Genomic DNA, 8,005 nt, shown 5'->3' with positions numbered 1-8,005 from the left:
TAGCTTAATCACAGGGGGTTACTGTAGCATGATTCTCAGGGTGTTACAGCCATTTACCTTCATCTCTCATCTCACACGACATAAAAAGCACACCCACGAGGACACATACAGAGAGGACATCCAGCGGTTCCAATGGCGCTCCCCGTGGCTCCAATGGCGCTCCCAGCGGCCGACGATGACAACGGTGGGCAGTTCACCACGCAACACGTCATGGACACCCACGTGAGGGGGAAGGCTCTCTCGGTGGTGTACACGAACGATACGGTCTCGGTGGAGAGCTCCATCCAAACTATGGAGCAGTTCCTTGCCGAGGACAAGTACCAAGTGGTCGGCTTCGACCTCGAGTACACCATGGGTCGTGCTGGGCACGATTAGAAGGTTGCCGTCGGCCAGTTGTGCATGCGACATGACGTCCTCGTCTACCACTACCACCTGGCCACAAGGCCTTGCGAGCATTTCGCCAGGTTTATCAACAACTCCGACTATAGTTTTGCTACGGTGGACACCACCAACGATCTAAAAGCGCTCAAGGTTTCGGGCTTGAAATGCCCGAATCTTGTCAACATCCACCACCACTACAAGGTCTGAGGGAGCGACAACAACAAACTGGACTCCCTAGTTGACCTCGCCTCGGCCATGATTGACCCGTACTACGCGAAGATGAAGGAAGAGAGCAAGAAGGACAAGAACGCCTGGCACAGTGTTTGGCATGAGAGACTGGATGAAGAACACGTCAAGTACGCGGCTAAGGACGTGTACACAAGCTACGAGATGTGCAGGCGGATCGTTGACATGAGGAACTATCTTGTTCCTGCCCTAGACGAGGGATCAAGCCACAGAGCAGTGGCGGGAGCGTCACAAGAAGTAGATGACTAGGCGATTGTTTCTCCTACTCTAGAGTGCATGTAATTATTTATTGAGGTGTGTGCGAATGATCTGTATAGTCACTTATGTAATTGGATGTTTATTTCAGTTATATATATATACATATAAACACTATTCTGATCACGGGATCAGAATAACATTCTGATCACAACCTGAACTGTCTGAGTAACGCGCCTAAACTTCCCTCTATACGAACCCGACCTTCGGGCTATCTTCGCAACCGTGGCTTCCCCCGCGAATTATTCTTGTTGGTCGTGTTCTATATGATGTTAGTGTAATCTAGAAAACGTTTTTTAGCAACTAAATACCGATTTTCAATAGGAATCTCGCTCGTTGGCGGATTTTGCTCTCGGGTCGTGATGAAATTGCGTTTCTTGCAATTTTACTGCCTGAGTTGTTCGACCTGAACTTCTCCTAGTGCTAGGTTGAACTTCTGCCAACATTGCTCAAATGGGGCTTGCGATATACCATTGGAAAGCTATGGACACCAGTATCATGACCCAAGTTAAATTTTTGGCAAAATGTAAGCGGTTTAAGAGCAGTTTTAAACTGTTTTTTCTTCATACAAAAAACGTGAATTGTATTTTCGATCGCATTACTAAACCGTTTATCGGAATGAGGCAAATAGTATGGCGTTGGAAAGCTGCTGCAAAACCGCTCCTTCCACATGTGTAAAGTTTTCTCTAATTCCCTACGGTTCAAGAGTAATTTCGAAAATCGTAAAATTTCGCAAACCGAACAGCCAAGTTCGTATTTTCGATGTCATTTCTAAACGGAAAATCCAATTGAGGCAAATGATATGGCGTTGGAAATCTTATTAAAATGCGCTACTTTTTCATGTAGAAAGTTTTTTCTAATTTTGAACAGTTTAAAAGTGATTTAGAAAATAGTACAAGTTCCAACGAGTTTGTATTTTCGATCTATTTTTTTAACCGTACGTCCGAATGCAGCAAATGATACGGCATTGGAAAGCTTGTGGAAATACAAAAACTTTTTGGTATATATTGTTTCTCCCAATTCCTTACTGTTTAAAGTCAATTTTAAAAATAGCTAAAAACGTATTTTCACCGTAATTTCTACAAACTTTATCGGAATATGGCAAATAATATACCGTTGAAAAGCTAAGGAAAATGCGAAACTTTTTCATGTTGATGATTTTCTGTGATTCCTAGCTGTTTTCAGGTAATTTTGAAAATGGCGAGATCATTCGTTCTGCCTTTATCGCGAAACAAATTCTTCAAAAATGCACCGCGTGAAGAACCTGAACTTCTCGGCATGTGGACTTGAACTTCACTCTGTTTTTCACGTGCTTTTTTTGCTCGTAAATCTCCATCCACTCACCGGGATTGAGCAAGTACTATACAGATGGAAATCTGTTGTAAACACGCAACTTTCTCGTGTTGATCATTTTTTCATACTCGCGACGATTTTAAAAAAATTCATCTAAAATTCATTCAGTGTAGTAGGTGAACTTCCTGTTGTTTTCACGTTGAACTTCTGTGACGTATTTTCGTTTGTAATTTTCTCATCCATTCCGTCAGTGTTACATAGATGATATTTCTTTTTGTACAAACCTCTCTCACAATATATTTTTAACTTTCTCCGACCGATGACTTCAAATTTACACAAATGATATTCCTGCCATTTTGAAATAAATTAGAAAATGACGAGATCATGATTTCTGACTTCATCGCGAATGGAAATGCACTGCGTGAAGTAGTTGAACTTCTCGGGCATGTCTGTTTGAACTTCACTCTGTTTTTGACGTGCTGTTTTTTGCACTCAAGAAGTAGTTGAACTTCTCGGGCATGTCTGTTTGAACTTCACTCCGTTTCACTTTATTTGTATTTTTCTTTATATGAAATACACACCATGTAGTAAATGAACTTCCGGTTGTTATCACTTTGAATTTCTGTCTAGTTTGAGAGAATTATTTTAAAACACAAAAAACAACTTATTTTTTTTATGTATTTTGGACATCTAAATACACGGTGAACCTCTCTCACAAGAATTTTTTGAACTTTCCTCGCTGAGCACTTGAACTTCTAGCAACCATTTTTTCGTTTATGAGTGTTTTTAAAAGTGCAAAAAATGGCGTTGTTTTTTTTTGAATAGGTAAATCCTAGGTTTTAATAAACTCCGAACTTCTCTGTTATTTCAATTTGAACCTCACCTTTTTATATTTTGAGTAAAGAATTGTATTTGATTTTTATACAAAAAATCGAACATTGAAATACAAGGTGAACCTCTCTCGCAAGAATTTTTGAACTTCCCTGGACAGAACCCTTCAACTTCTTTCAACAAACCTTTTAAGCTTTTTGTTTTCTATTCTTATATTCTTGTCTGAAACGCATTCCGTGTAGTAGTTGAACTTACTATTGTTTTCACCTTTAACTTCTGTCACGTATTTTTGTTCAACCTCTCTCACGATAATTTTTGAACTATCTCACGCCGAGCAGTTGAACTTCTAGCAACACAACTTTCGGCCTTTGCTTTTTCATTCGTTTTTTTCATACATTGAAAATTCCTTCATACAAAAATTTCATGCACACTGCGTAGTATGTGAACTTCCGGCAGTTATCAAACTGGACTTCTCTCGGTTACGTGAAAATATCTGAGTTTTGTATAGACATTGAACCACTCTACCTTTTTTATTTGAACTTTATTTGTGTATTTTTAGAAATGTGGAAATTATAGGGTTTTTTTGAAACATCAAACTTCTTCGTTGTTTTGAAATTAAACTTATTGGTTTTATTCTTTAGTAACTAGAAAAATATACTTTTTCAAATAAATATCAAAATGCTCCACTTTTTCCAATTGAATTTCTTGGTTTTATTCTCTAGTAACATGAAAAAATGAGTTTTTTAAATACATCGAACTACTCCATTTTTTGAAATTGAACTTCTTGGTTTTAATCTTTAGCATTGGGGAAAATCTAAGTTTTTATAAACATCAAACAAATTCATATTTTTTAATTTTGTACATCTTGGTGTTATTCATTAGTAACGGGAAAAGTCCTGGTTATGTAATAAATATCGAACCGCTCAATTACTTAAAGTTGAACTTCTATGTCTTATTTCTAAAAGAAGGAAAATCAGTTTTTCTAAAAAATTTGAATTGCTCGGTTTTTTTAATTTGACCTTCTTGATATTGTAATAAACATTGAACTTCCCCATTATTTAAATTTGAAACTCTAGGTTTTTTTTGTAGAACGGGGAAATTCCATTTTCTCTATAAATTTTGAGTTGCTCTATTTTTTTAATTTGGCCTTCTTGGGTTATTCTTTAGTAACGGAAAAAATCCTAATGTAGTAATAAGCATTGAACCACTCTGTTATATGTATTTGAACTTCTAGTTTTTTTTAACGAGACAATCACCTTTTTAAGTTTTATTTTCCTTTTTGTAATGAAAAAATCTCAATAATTTGTAGTAAACATCGAACGTCCTTCTCTTTCTCGGTTGTTTTCTTCGTTCTACATGAGAAAATATAGTTTTTCTCATTTTGTGTACTAAGCACACACGCACATCACATCCACACATTTTTTGGTAGTCAAATGAAAAAGGTTACAGTCCCACAGGCATAAACAATCGAACTCCCCTTAATTTTGAGCGGTAATAGATGAAGTTCTCATGTACAAAATTGTCTTGTCTCTTATACTAGTGGGTGGAGCCTCACAAGTGGACGGCGGCGCGCGTTGTTGGATAGGCGAGAAGGAAGAATGGTGATCCCTGGGAAGGTTGGATTCAATCGTCGCTTCAGTCATACTTTTTTTTAATTTAGAAACGGTGAAATATCCGCTTCAAAGTGCTCTGTTATTTTTGTACTTCTCTATATTTTTAATTTGAGCTTCTCGGTTTTTTTTTGTAACGGGAAAATCATAATTTTCTGGTAAACATAGAGACCTTTCCGTGATTTATACTCGAACTTCTAGTTTTTCTTTAGAAATGGGCAATTCCATTTTTTATAAACTGTTTTTAAAATAAGAGCAGTCCAAAGATATTACACCGCATGTTTAGAATCAGAGCAATCCAATGATATTCCAAATAGTAACAAAATGACCACATTATATACAAAGAGAAATGCAATGTTCGGGTATCATTTTTCTACGACGCACACACCTTTGTTCTCATCCACCTGCCAAAGAAAATCAGAGCCACCACCACTGAAAGCTACTCATGTAAATAGAATAAAGATGAATACTTTTTGCAAAAGCAAGCGACTACAAGTTGAAGGGACTAGTTCTAACGCGTGTAGTATTAGCTCCTTCGTGTTGACCAATTCCACCAAGAACAATCCATGTGTGGAACAGGCCGAGCGGGATGAGGGAACGTGAGTAGGAGCTGCTCCAACATGACGTACTGAAAGAAGTTAAGTGCATCTCTGGCGTGCAGCTTCTTGCGCCCCTTCTCCATCTCTGCCTAGGCTGTTTACCCATGTGGCTTCTCAGGCACTATAGAGTTGAGGCCTTGAGGGTGCACGTTCGCTCGGGGGAATAACCTGGACTTCTGAACTGTTGTAGAACAAAAAAACATACAGGCGATTCAGCCGCAAGCTCCTCAAAATTGTAACAAGTCCAGCACATCACAGTGGCGATTATACAGGTAAAAATAGGTTCACGGAGAGGATACCGGGGAGCCGTGGTCATGCTGTGCTACTCGCTGGAGTTGGACGTCACCATCAGAATTGAACTTCTAGGGGGCGGCGGCTGCTGCTTGATGAGGAACCAAAAATTGCCTCGCTGTTGCAGTGTGGCCAGCGTGGCACGCGAGGTGGTCCGCGTCTACCTGCACGCGGCGAGGGGAGCGGTGCCTGAGCTTTGCCGGCGGCATCCTCGGGGAGGCGAAGGGTGCAGATCGCAGGTGGGATCTCCACGGCACGTAACAAATACGAGATGCAGGCAGCGGCGCGGCGCAGGTCGCGTAGGAAGGGAGGGAAGGTCAAGCCGGAGGGGGAGGAGAGGCCGCGTCGGAGTGGCAGAGGTGGTCGGGTGGAGGGCGGCGGTGGAGGTGGTCGGGGCGGTGCCTGCGGTGGTCGTAGGCGGTGGCGGAGGTCGTCAGGACTGGCGGGTTGTGCGGTGGTGGCGTCCGATTTAGGCGGAGGTCCGGCGGCGATGGGATCGGGGGAAGGCATGGATCGGGAATGGTAAGTGGTGGGTCGATCTGTTCGGGTCGTGGGGGTGGTGGTTTCTTTTTTCTTGTCCACGGGTTCAGCAGTTCGGGAACATATCCATCGGGCTCTATATATAGGGCGCACCATGATCCAAATAACTATTCTGATCCCAGGATCAGAATAGTGCTACTCTCTCTCTCTCTCTCTCTCTCTCTCTATATATATATATATATATATATATATATATATATTGTAGCGACCAGACCTCAGACGGTCAAGTCTCTGTGCATCAGTGTCATCCCTGGATCAGTAATGCTGACACACACAGTACTCGAAAGATTTATAACAGAGTAGCAATCACACACATATTACATCGAATGTCTCCAAAAGAGAACTTATTACAATAAATATGGCTTAAGGCCATCTAATAACGATAACAGCAGAAGGCTTGGAAGATAAGTGAGTCCATCAACTTCAACGGCATCACTGAGTATAGAACCACGACCTAAGGCACCTTACTCATCGTCTGAAAAGTCTGCAACATGAAACGTTGCAGCCCGAAAACGGGTCAGCACATGGAATATGCTAGCAATGTAACACATAGAGAGTAATGAACAGAATAATGCTATACTACATGCATATATGGCTGGTAGAAGGCTCTATGGTTACAGTTTTGCGAAAAGCCAATTTTTCCCTACTGCAAAGGAATAAATTTTATTTAACTATCATGGTGGTTGTTAAACATTGAGAATGGTTGACAGCATTCTCAATCCCAATTAAGTATCATCATCAAAACCCAACAAAATTAATTAAAGTAACATGATGAGATTCACATGAAAATCCAGATACTAGATACTCAAGTTGTCCATAACCGGGGACACGGCTAACCATGATTGGATTGTACACTCTGCAGAGGTTTGCGCACTTTTCCCCACAAGACTCGATCTCCTCCGTTGGGATTCTCGCACTTCATGGTGTTTGAGAAATGGATGACCGAGACACAGTCTTTCATAAGCGTTAACTCTCTACTCCGGGTAGACAGTACCACCTACATCCCCTACATCTGCTAGTCTACCTCTTCAAGAGCTCACACAACCTACTCAACTATGCTAGAGCCCATAATAGCTTGTGGCTGCACATGGAAGTTTCTAGCATGAATAATCTCATGATCCATTTGAGCCTGGGTGGCGGTCCCAAAAGAAAAACAAGCAATCCTGGAATACCCAGGTACCTCAATCCACCCAGATGTGTGTTTTAGTTGCCACCTTAAGTTTAACCATTAATTAACAATCTCACATCTGTCATGGTAACACTCAAACCCAATCCACGTCTACTAGCATAGCATAACAATATAAGCAAACGTAGAAGTAACTCCCAAGGGTTTGATAATAAACAGGGCAATAGGTACTACCTCATCTACTTCCCAGAACCCACAATTTAATTAGATCCTAATCATGCAATGTTTGAGGGTTGATCTAATGCAATAAAACTGGGTACTAAAAGAGGTATGATCAAAGTGTTACTTGCCTTGATGATGATCCGGGAAACCCAGCGATTCGAAGTAGCAAGCGGCGCACTCCGGGTACTCTATCGCAAACAAACAAGCATACAATAAGTACTCATCTAATGCACAGGTAAAACTCAAATAAGAGATTTAACCAGAAAGTTCAACTTAAGAACTCCGGTTTGCAAAAAGAATCAAATCAAACGAAGTAACAAAAATCAAACGGCGAAAGAAACAAGCTTCGTTTAATAATCTGGACCTAAGTCAAATTTTACTGAAGCAAAAACTTGTTTGAGTTGGTTAAACGGAAAGAGGGCTCGCCTGATTCCGATAAACGACCGAAAAGAAAACGAAAACAAAAATCGGATCTGAAATCGCGATCAGAAATAATCGCGGAAAAATCCGAGAAAAAGAAAAACTGACGAACTGTTTAACGAACGGACGTTCATTAACAGTAGCTAAACGAAGAAAGCGTTCGTTAAAACGAACGAACGAGCGAACGCTCG

The sequence above is a fragment of the Triticum aestivum genome, chromosome 1D (genome assembly GCF_018294505.1).
Source record: "Triticum aestivum cultivar Chinese Spring chromosome 1D, IWGSC CS RefSeq v2.1, whole genome shotgun sequence".
Taxonomy (NCBI): Eukaryota; Viridiplantae; Streptophyta; class Magnoliopsida; order Poales; family Poaceae; genus Triticum; species Triticum aestivum.
This window is presented reverse-complemented; position numbering follows the sequence as displayed.